This window comes from Numida meleagris, chromosome 4 (genome assembly GCF_002078875.1).
Source record: "Numida meleagris isolate 19003 breed g44 Domestic line chromosome 4, NumMel1.0, whole genome shotgun sequence".
Classification (NCBI taxonomy): Eukaryota; Metazoa; Chordata; class Aves; order Galliformes; family Numididae; genus Numida; species Numida meleagris.
Window position 1 is genome coordinate 25630235 of NC_034412.1, and position 12351 is coordinate 25642585.

Here is a 12351-nt window from a genome sequence, read left to right on the forward strand (position 1 = left end):
AGTACTTAGTAGCAGAATCCTGCTGAAAAGCACTAACACCCAGAGGGAATTCTTTAAGTCAGAGCACATGAATGAACATATGAGCTGGAGTCATACAATGGTGAATGCCAAGACCAACTATTACTGTGTCTGTCAAGTTTGGGAATGTAAATGCCATGCCAAAAATGAAATAAATTTTTGCTATGGAATAAGAAATTTCACTGTTGTCAGAACTTTATGGAGTAACTAAATGGATTTCTGTGAAGTTGTACCAGAAAAAGTTATAGTGACAATTGATAAAATGTGAGAATTGAGACTGTTCAAATTATTTTAGGAAAAATAAATGATCACCTGAAAAAAAGCATTTTTTTTTAAAGGCAATCTACTGAACAAGCAACTGCACATCAGTGGAGAACTTACCTTGATGGTTGGTAAGGCAGCAACTTGTTATGGTTTGCCAGTCACTGGGAAGTTCAGAATGGGTTCAGAAGGCAGCAGGGGTGAGAGAGTCTTTTGAGTTTTACATTTGCCTTTGAGGCACCATTTGAGGATGGCACTTACCTCTGCTTTCACAACTTTACTTCTGGAACCTGAACATCTGTCTTAGGATTTAGATTTGATTGAGGTTGTGCAGGTCCTTGTTTAATTTTTCCTCTAAGTTACTGGCCTGGCTTCTGAAGTTCCCAGGCGAGGAGGGAGGTAAAAAGGCAGAACTTAAGCTGATGCGCAGGTAGCGGTTCCCTCATGTGAAACAAATTTTACACCACAGAAGGCTTAGCATTAATGCAGGAAAGAAACTGCTGTTCAATTTCAATGTTAGTATTTCTGTTCTGATTCCCTATGGGGCTGCTCAGTTGTTTTGGGTGTCAGTCCCCAGTCTCATCTTTTTCAGCCCTAATGCAATGTACACACATGTATTTGGAGCTGTAGAAAGGTGGTGAAGGTAGCATATGTGGGTGTAAATACAACAGTCTGAAACAGCATGCTATGTGATGAGCCTTTCGGTACTTTTCATCTCCTTTGCCCTGATCCATGAAGATGTTGTTTTCCCACATTGGAACTTAGCACATTTAAATCGTAATTTGGTTTAACACAGAAATCTGTAGGTACAAGGGAACAGGTGAAAGAAGGGGAGTACAAAAACATAGAAGTAGTTTGGCAATTTGTGTTGACACTTCCCAGCTGATCGTGAGTTGGTCTTTCTTCAAGTGAACAAAAACAAGTGAGCTTTGAAGCAAATGGAAAGCATTTAAAACTTTCCTACTTTTGCAACACGACTGCAGCAGTGAGATGAAAGGAGGTTCCTCTGAAGGCTGCTCGGCCCGAGCCTTGCTTGTTTGAACACAGCTCTGAATTCTGACCCAGTCCTGGCAGCAGTTTGCAGCTGTTTTAACCCTGCGTCTGCCTTCTGGTGCTATCTTTGGTCTGGCTCCATGGTATCTCAAGGATTAGCTGTGTGCATACTCCAACAGCTTTGCATGTCTCTTGACAATATCCAGCTTTAAACTTAATACATTGGGAGGCCGTTCTTCCCATCGCTGTGCCTCTTATTTGTTTAGATTTCATTCAATTGTTGGATCTGCCATGAGCTTTACTTCTTGCGTGCTTGGTTGGCCAGTAAGTGCATGTGCACAACTTACTGATAAGTGACACATTTTTGTCATTGTTTCCAGACTGGTGCTATTCATTATGCCTGCCCTGTGTGTGCCATTTTTGTGTTCAGTGGTAATCCCGATCAGATGTTGTGTGCTAATGCATCTTAATAAACCATTACTTCAGACAAAGTACCTGAATAATTCCATTATGCTTATATAAGCTAACATCTCTGTTATTTTAACCCTTATCTTTCTAAGCAGGGATGTGAAGGCATGGTTAGATGTGAGGGTAGTGCAGCAGTCTGCAGGGTTCTGAGCCCTAAAGGGGCTCAGAACTCATACCAGCCTCATACCAGCCATCTCCACTGCATGTGCCCAGCACGGGTAATGCTGCAAGAATTGCCAAATGAAGCACAGAGTTGCCTTTGCCTTAGGAATTTCCATTGTGCAAGGATGTCTGGGAAGCTTTATGCATTTGGCTTTGTACTTAACTGGAGAAAAAATGAGATATTTTCAAGAGGAAAAAAAAGACAATGGTCTTCTGTGATATCCCTGGCTACTATAAAGAGGCTTATGGCCTCAGCAGGAATTTGGACTCTGAAGCAAGAGAGAAAATGAGACAAAGGAAAACTGACAAGCAATAAATATTCCCTTTCCATTTAATTTGCCAAAAGGCTTAAGAATGTAACACCAAAAATCTTTGTTGAAGTGTTCTTGCTCATTTTCTTAAATCAGTACTTTTCTTATTCTCTAGAAAATATGATCAAATCATTTTGTCTAGGCTGCTGCTTAAGAAAAGCTCTGCTATGACTCATGCAGTAGTTAAGCTGAAAAAAATGTGGCATGAAGCTCTTAACTCTCACTGATGTTCACTTGCCAATTAATTTTCTAGAGCAGTCTTGTTTGAATACTCAATGATTTATTAAAACACTTCTAGTGTTTAGTTGGTTCGAAGATAATTTAATCACAGCAATGAATTTCTTTGTCCTAGTACTTAACATTTAAATACGTGCACTTTAGCCCTATGGCTTTAAACAAATAGAAAAGCTGCTATTCCAAGGTGAGGAAGATAAGTGCAGGGCTGAATCCTGCATTTGGATCATTGTTCTTTGGGACTGCTACTCGCCCACCTCTTGTTGTTTCCAAAATGACACAGGATGAAATAAAAGAACTTTCAGTTCAGGAATTCTGAAACCACAAACTATTACTTTTATACAACTTTACCCACCTTCAAAAGAAGGATGTGATTGCCCGAAGCATCACGCATTCCTTAGCCAACCTGTGTACGTGTAATAGTAGGAACATCACACAGGGTTTTCCTGTTGGGTTTTGTTGTTGTTGTTGTTGTTGTCAGTTCCTATATAGAATTTCCGGTCATGGTCCCTATCCCCGAGAGCAGGGGGTGATGTCGAAGGGCGAGCATGTCTTGCTGTTCATTTTTGTGGCCACTGGGTGTCATGCTAGGAGCAGACTTTGGCCAGGCTGGGTCCATTACTATGGCCGCAAGTGCTGGAGGCCTCACAGAGTAAGTTGCATTGCAGAAAATCAGCTTCTAAAGTAATGATTGTTCATCTTTTGTATCTGTTTCCTTTAAAATTATTCTAAGGGATAAACAGCGTTGTTGCTTTCCTTTTCTGCATCTAGAGTGTCATGTACTGAGATGTAGCATATAATACTGAGGCAGCTAACGGTATGTATGTTCAGATGTTCTGTAAATGCATCTGGGGAAACCTCTGCATGTATGTGTCAAAGTTTGCAGAAGTACAGTGCTTCTGAAGATGCTAATAGCTGTTTTCAAAATGACTTTATTGGCAGCTGTTTTGAATTTGTTTGTAACTGACACTGCAAAATGGAGGTGCAATACGAGTGGGCAGCAGAACAATCTCTAGGCAGAATCTGGTAATTGCTTCCCAGTTTTTTCCTGACTCATGCTGGGCAAAAAAGAGCTCCTGAAAAGGTCCACAACACCTGTGTTGGCTTAAGTTGATGTTATACCAAAGAAAGCTTGCTGAACTAGGCAGTACTACATGTATCCTGCTGGTTTTGTTTCAAGTAATTCTTAGGAGGAGTTTATGTGGGAGAATGAGCCAATGCATGCACTGGATATCTTTAGGAAGAGGAATAGTTGCATGAAAAAGCGTATGAAGAAAAGGAGATGAAAGGTTTAATGAAAGGAAACAAGGTACATGCAACATAAGGCAAGGAGGACGGATTTTGGTAGGGCAGAGATTTATGGAGCTTTGAAAGTGAGGATGTGAAGCTTGAACTTAAAAGCAGAAAGACTCTGGAAGGAAACTGAGTTGCAAGTAGGAAGTTGAAATATTGGAGAGCATTTCCAGCATGCTGAAGTGAGAGAGAAAAAAGGGATTTTGTTTTGTATGTTTATTTGCAGACCAGCATATTTGCTTCTTTAAGTGACTGAAGTACCACTAAGTAGAAAGCGTCAGTGTAAATCCAGATAAATTAATCTGGAGACCCATACAGAATATTACTAAATTGCTGGGAAGTTACTCGAGAGTGCTGAGAAGTGGCTGATAGTGAAGCTTCACAGGTAACAAATGCCAGTATCTAAGTTGCTTCTGGAATTCTTGTCCCATGTCCCTTGTGATGTGATGTTTTCAAAACAAAACAAAATGCATACACATTACCTAATGTTTAGTTCCCATTTATTTTGCCTGCCACTTTGCTCTCAACAAAAAGATTTGGAGTTTAGATTTAAAATACAGATTACACATAAGGTACTTTTCTTAGATGGAACACAAGAACCAGTCAGCTCAGTCTTGAGCTGAAACTATCCAGAGCAGATACATTTTGAGCACCAGAAAGATTTGTCTCTTCCATGAAAGCTGATGCCCCTCCTGCCATCATAGGGCTGGAATATTGTTTTCCTATCTACAATTCCCAAATGAAGACTGCTCGTTAACAAGATGGTTGGAGATAAATTTCAGATTTTAAAAACAGAAGGTGCTGTGCCCCTTCCCTTTAGGATCTTTAATACTTTAGCAAGTTTTCCAGGATGCGTGCCACCCATTTGGGAGTGAAAGTGATAACATCTGTCAGCTTTGTTTTGCCTAAGGTTATGATAAAGCTCACTTGATCTAGAACTGATGGGATGTTTCTCAACCATATTTACTTTGCACTAGAGATGTATTGATTTATACCTACGTGAGGAATCTTCTTCCCAAAAGCTCTGATTGGCAGTACAAGTCCCACCCAGGTTCTTTGCAAACTGATCCTTGACAAGAAATGTTCCTTAGCCCCGCAAGGCTGTAAGAAACCTTGGTTTTCTTCTGATTCATCTCCCATCTTCCTCCTCTTTCCTACCCTAGCTCTACGCAGGCTTAACAGTGGAACAAAAAGATGTGTTTGGTGCTTACAATCAGGTTTCAGCTGAGCTTTAACCTTGTAAAGCTTAGACCTGTAGCTGCCCAGCCACTTCATCCAGCCTTCACGCTGAATTTCTAGCACTGATGCTAGGGTAGAAGTGACATTATTTCCAAAATTTAGCAGTCATTTCTGAACTATTTCTTCCAGTACCTTCTCTTGCCTTGAAGGTAAATATTATGATAGAGATGAACTGCCAAGAAGAAAAATGACAGCTGGAAGTAGAAAAACTGTGATTTCTGCTATCCCAAGTGATACAGATTTACTGACGTTTAAGTGAAGCACATCCTTTGATGGAATGGTTTGATTCCTTGAGAGCCACTCGCATATTAGAGATTGTACAGTGCCCATTCACTTCGACTCTCAAGGCTTCTTTGGTATTAAATGTCTCCACATGCACACAGTCTACAAAGCTTGTGATGTCTACATGGTCACGAAATTTCTTTTGTGGTAACTGTGTGTGATCCTGTTAATAACTGATCCAGTCAAATACTGCTTGGCTTGAATTTATCAGGTCTCGATTTTTGCAACTGTGTTCTCAATACATCTTCTTAATCTTCTGGCAGAGACAGAGGTTTTGTTGTTATTTTTATATCTTCTATAACAAGTTGGAATAGTTTGGGGGGTTGCTATATCTAATTATACTATTGGGTTCTTAAGGAGACAGAAAAATGGTACTTACATACAGCTAGTAATTACCAGGAGACTCAGAAGATATATTTGAAAAAGATGTAGTGGTAACTGCTTAAAATATTGCAGCTCCTGTAGAGTTTGCTTTTAATGTTAGGTTGAGTATATATTCAAACACAGTGCATCTAGTTACCAAATCTGACTTAACTACTAGTTGACTTGCTTATGATGTTGAGCAATCAAAAGGGGAGAAAATAGCACAACTCCTTGTTTTTCATTTTGGAACTTTGGTTGTTATTTTTTTTTTTTTTTCCTAAAGGAGCAGTGTTGAATATGTAAGGAGCTATAGAGGTTGAGAGTTTCACTACATCTCTGCCTTGCCCTTTCCGTGTGGAACATGTCTAGGGGCATGAGGAGGAAGGAAACTCATAGTTCTGCCAGAAAAGAATCATCTCTATAAATGTCTGCGTGCATGGAGGCACAGACAGACACATCAGCTTCTTCCACAGTGATATCATCCTTTTCTTGGATATTTAGGTACCACAAAGACCACAGAATAAGGGAGGGAGTCTAGGCGCACTGTTATTTCTAAACTGCCAGGTTCAGACACCACTTTTCCTCAAGAATCACTGGAAAGCGAGTCTTAACCTTCTAGCTTCAAAAAGCTTTTGTTTTCCTTCTGTTAAAATGATTTGGTGGTGTTTTCCTTCTGTTAAAATGATTTGGTGGTGTTGCCCTTAAGCTGGGCATGTGTGGCCTGGTCTTCTCTTAAAAAGACTGAATTTTATGTGCTTTCTTCCATCAGAAAAAAATGCTATTTATTTGCCATTGTTTGTTTTTTTTATGGGATGGGCTGTTCTTGGCAACCTAGTGTTGTATAGTGCTTCACGTATTAGCCATCTTTACTGCAGTTCAGATACATCTGAAAAAGACAATGTGACTTGAAGCAGGAGCATGCCTGAATCTAGCGCTAACCATCTGTGCTAATTTTGAGAATGGGAGTAATATATACCAGGAGGAGATTTGCCCTGTCCTTCTTTCTGCCCTTCTCTACAGCGTCAAATTAGAATCTCTTTGTTAAAAGTACCAACTGGAACTTGAGAGAAGATGATGATTCTCCTTCCATTAGCTCAGAAGACAATACTTGGTTCATGTAACATAACACTAAAACATGCAGCTTGGTACTTTTTGGGAAAACAGTGTTTGGTGAAAGTGCACGTCCCCTTCAGGTATAAATTAACTAAAAGTTGACTGATGAACCCCTGCAGCAAAGTTCCATTCAGGTAGTGTATTAAATAGCTACATTTAGTAATAATTAATACTGTACAAATAACCAAGATATGAAAATCCCTCAACTCCAGTTTAAATATTACTCTGTATGGTCTTAGTTCATTCCAGTTCTCTCCAAGGCTTTCACTTCTATCTCCAGCAAACAGCCAGAATCAGTAAGTACTGTAATATCATCAGATCTGCACTTCCAACAAAGAAACCAATGGTGACTTATTATGATTAAAGCCGTAATAACATATCAGAATGCTTCACAGTTGCACAATTCGTGTCTTTCATGATTTATTTTGCCCTAATCCCACAAAGTGCTATACAATATTTGTAGAGAGTTACTGAGTGACTGGAAGGCAGCAAGTTCAGTTAGATGTAACTCCTATTTTGTTACTGATTGAGTTCTCTAGAGATGTTAAGTAAAGCTTTATTAAGGGTAGGTACAAGCATCCATTTACTTTAGGGTTAATTGTATGGCAGTCCAGAAATTGTGTGGTATTTGTTTTATTTTTTCTTTGAGATGATTACAGATTCTTAATTATTGGTAACATCACCTTTTTTGCTGTCTATTGAAATAGCTACTCCAGTGCATTTTAAGTGTAGACTTTCACATAAACTGTTTCACTGACTCACTTTTCTGAACAGTATGTAAAAATTCTACTAATTCTCTCAGTTTTGACAGGACATGGAACAGTTACGGCAAACCACAAGGTCAGCCATTATTCAGAAACAAGGCCAGGGGCATTTCTTTAAACTGCATTCTAGCAGTCTAGAGAGGAACATTTTGTCCTCATACCAAATGTTTCAATTAGACAAGACATCATTTCTGAGCTTCTGCTAGCTAGCAAATCATCACAATTTCTGTGGCTGAGATGTGGAGAGCCTAAATCCCATTCCAGAACCAAATGTTTTTTCCACATTGGTTTAGCAGACCACTAATGTTAAGTGTGAGATGCAAACTAATAATACAATACGAATCTGTGTTGGGGTGGAGAAGGAGAGCTCCCTCAAACCCTTATGCAGAAAGGTAGCCAGAAAGGGTGGCATTGGTCTAGTGTAACCAAACACACAACAAAATGGGAATTATCAAGATTTTTCAGATGAATCTGTTTGTTTATGAAGACACCATGGGTATGTTAAGAAAAGGTTTAGGCCTGTAGTTTTTCTACATGCCACCACTTAGGGAAGCCCTCCTGAGACCACATGCATGTCGGATTTTTTTTTTTTTTTTCTGTGATCAGTTTTGACTGAGACACAGTGTGTGCTTTTTAACCCCATTGATTGTTTTATCAAAACAATAATAAGCCAGGCATTGCTTTCTTCTATCTGTTTTATATAACACGCTTTTCCTGGTTCCAGAGTAGGTCATATGGCTGCTGAAGTTCTAAGTCTTTGTTGAGACCCAAATTGAAGTTTTGGGTCAATAATCAGGTTAACTTAAAATATCATGTTGGGGTAGAGGGTAGAAGCAGGGATGGAATGGAATTATTGCAGTTTCTCCCTAGAAAGCTATTAATTCTTCAAACAGCATTATGCTTTGACTTCCTACGTGTAAGTTCTAGTAAAGAAACCCACACAGTTGTTTTGTACAATACAGAATTAATCTTTGGTACTTCCCAATTGGGCCAAGAAATGATTTTCTTCTGAAAGTAAACAGATAATTCTGCGGATGGAACTTCTATGAGTAGAGCGGGGAAAAAAACCCAGTTTGGTTTAGATGGATGTAGAAACTAAATATCCTCTAATCAGCCTGTGCTTGATTATTTCTATAAGTAATTTCTGTGGTTGGTTAAAAAACCTCTGGCAAGCAATTTCATATATGGGAATCTGGAGTTCAGTGATTTAGGGTACTCACTGTAAAATGCAGCTGTCAACAAGTCTCATTTCAATGTAGTCAAATACATGTTGAACACCAAATTTGTCTACATCTATTACAAACATCTGGCTGATAGGATGGGTAGCTTGCTTGTTCATACCATCATACCAGCTGGCAGCTGCAGAGAATGACACTGACGTTTGTGTAGAGGCAGGTACAAACATTTCTTGCAGTTTATATTCATACTTAAATACCACACCACGCATTTAAAAAAGTAAAATAAAAAAAAGCTAAAACTTTCCCTAGGTCAGGTCCCTCTCTCTGTTAGTACAGCTGTGTCCTTTTACAAGCTGGTCTTTAGTGCTTGGGTTGGTTGTACTTTCAAAAGGCAAGTACCACTCCCTTTGGAGGCAGTTTCATAATCAATAGGTTTCATTACTGGCGATGCTTTCTCCTTACTTTTGTTCATTTTATTAACCCCAGATGACTCTTACAATCTCTCAGGAATCTAATACCTGACTCTTTGGATCCCTTCTCAGCCCTGCCATACCTCACATTCTTTGGAGATGCTATACATTACCTCCTAGCAAAAGCTTCCAGCAATTACCTTCTCTTTGTGCTGTTGAGCGGAATGTGCTTAATAATATATATATAAAACCAGTGTAGTTGTGGTTTTGTTTTTTGTCTTCTCCTATTCTTCTGTCACCTGTCCCATTATGATCAAGAATTGAACTAATTTTAAATAGTTTAGAAAATAGGAGTGATGCAGAGAGCTAAGTTTGGAGAATACAGTGAATGTAAAATTGTAAAGGATATGTTATACTTTCAGTCATCTTCCTAACAGGTGCTTAAGAGCTCTTTGAGAGGTGAGTGATATACAGGTTAAACTGATACAATATGATGGAATGCAATAGACTTTTCTGTGTTTTCTTTTATATTCCTTTATTTGAATAAATCAATGGAATGACTTCCTCTACAAGGACAAGATTAATAGGAGGTGATTCCATATCAATATGAAGTTGGATATTTCAATTTTTCCTCCAGAGTGCAGTAAGCATAGCACAGTATGCAAGGATTAGCGCAAACTGATATAACTCCATCTATGAAGGATCCTTCAAAGGAAAATCCTGATATAGTCTGACACAAAAACGTTGTAATGAAGAAGCACGTTAAACAACCTGGTTTCCAGTTAGGGTATATTTATTAATTACATGGGCCAAAGTATTTGCAGAAAGATGTTGAAGCACTTGTTTTTTTTCCTAAGTTGCTTAAAATTGTAACTCAGTATAATGTTATTTATAGCATCTTTTCTTTAGTAGTAGTTCTTTTCAGTTAAAATCAGAAGCTATTATGTCCTTTCTGATGGTGGGGAGGAATTTTCTGAGCACAGCTAAAACCAGAAATGCTTGAATATTCACCAAGCTGTACTGGTGTTTTTTTCTTTTTTAATTAGAATGTAAATATTGAACCCTGCAAGAGATGAGACAAGAAAACTATCAAGTAGACTTTTTCCTTCTAGTTGTTTCTAACGAGGTCAGAAAATGGCATACTCTATTAGTTGTTCAGCAGAAGGACAAATACCAATGAGTGAACTTGAACAATTACCGATGATGTCTGAACCACTGTGTAGGTGTTGCAGACCTACCCTGACACTGTTCCAGTAGCAGACAAGCAGTTGCCTTCCATACAGGGCCAAAACCTGTAAACTCTGCCCCTCTTGAATGATGTTTTTAGAGTTTTCAACACAATAGTGGTAGCAATCAGTTATGTGAAAGCAAAACTAAATACTGTAGAGAAATTAACATTAATTCTCTGTGCTCTCTCCTTATCCTGACGGGCTTAGATCCCCAGACTTCAGAGAATGAGTGGTGCAGGATTCTGCCTGCACTGTGCAGTGCCCCCAGGTTATGGTCATTTAGTAAGAACCCTGCCTATTTCATGCTTTACTGCTTTCTCAATGGAAAAGATGAAATCCTACAAACAAATCTATAGCAGTGCAATAAGAATGACAGTACTATGGCTCCCAAAGTTCCTGTTGTAGAATAAACTCACTATTTATTGCTAGTTTCAAAGTGAACAGGTCTAGTTTCCCTCTCTCTTAGAAATATGGATAATGCTCATCTTGTTCAACTATTGGCTGATTGCTTTGTCGGGCAGGAAAGAGGATCAGTTAAAAGATGCCCTTCCTATGAGATTTCATATTTGGGCCATTATTCCAGAAGTCATTGGTAAATTGTCTGACAAAGACCAAAATGCCCCTTACTGACTGAAACTAAAGTCAGTCAAGATCCTGTAGAAAGCTGTTTGTGTTAATCCTGTTCATAAGCTTGCAAATGATTCAGTATGTATGCCCCCATGAAACGTGATCAGTTGTGTGGAAAGGCTTCACTCTGAAATATGAACGTTACTGTGTGCTGCATTTTATCCAGCTGTGAGCTAATGATTTATTTATAGCTTAGTGAAACGTCTGTTTGATGGTGGCAAATGACCACACCTCATGCAATCATGGGACACTAGCATTCCTGAGGAGGTGGATGCAGTCTGTACTCCAAAGAATTCAAACTGTTTTGTGAATGAATGACTGGTACCATTTTGAGTTGGGTCTTACCTCTTCTGTGGGAGCCGCAGCAGAGCTGGGGTGGGCGAAATGAACAGGGAAAAAAAAAACAACAAAAAGTGGGAAAATCAGGAGGGGAGAAGCATTTGTGCCCCAAACTGGGATTCTGCTTGCTGAAAGCAGACTTACATGTATAAAAATTACATATTATATAAATACAAATACCTCAAAATACAGGGGATTTGGCTGACTAGGATTGTGGTGCCTTTACAACTCAGTAGCACAATGTGAAGGAATTCCCCAAGATAGGATCCAAGGACCTTAATGTGATTTTTATCTTCTATTTTTCACCCTTTTTGGTTTACCTGTCTTTGTAATATATTGTGTATGTTTGGGGCTTATAATGAATGAATGTCATCCTTGATGACACTAGAAATGCAAACAAGTGCTCTGAGAAAGCTGACAAGCAACTCAGTTGTTGGGTAGGGCTTTGTTTGTGCCCTATGTAAATCAATTTATATGTTTATTTAATCTCTTAAAATCCTTTTTTTTATTTTTTTTTTTATTTTTTTTTTTTATTTCTCTGCAAATCATAGAATTAGCTAGGTTGGAAAAGACCTACAAGATCATCCAGTCCAACCATTCACCTACCACCAATAACCCCACTAAACCATGCTTCTCAACACTATATCTTTTTTATCAACACTCTATCTGTTTCTTGAACATCTCCAAGGATGGTGACTCAACCACCTCCCTGGGCAGCCCATTCCAGCACCTGACCACTCTTTCAGAAAAGCAGTACTTCCTATGTCCAGCCTAAATCTCCCCTGGTGCAACTTGAGGCCATTCCCCTCATCCTGTCACTAGTTACAGGAGAGAAGAGGCCGACCCCCAACTCACTACAACCTCCCTTCAGAAGAGCGATAAGGTCTCCCCTAAGCCTCCTCTTCTCCAGACTGAACAATCCCAGCTCCCTCAGCCGCTCCTCATAAGGCCTGTGCTCCAGACCCCTCACCAGCTTTGTCGCCCTCCTCTGAACACGCTCCAGGGCCTCAGTGTCTTTCTTGCAGTGAGGGGCCCAAAACTGGAACGGTTATCAAGTATCAATATCA

The 12351-nt window shown here is 39.3% G+C and overlaps 1 long non-coding RNA gene across 15 annotated transcripts in view; it reads left to right on the top strand.

The window, feature by feature from the left end:
* The window catches only part of LOC110397308, a 297352-nt gene that overhangs the window by 200012 nt on the left and 84989 nt on the right, over window positions 1–12351 (top strand). The window lies entirely within an intron of this gene.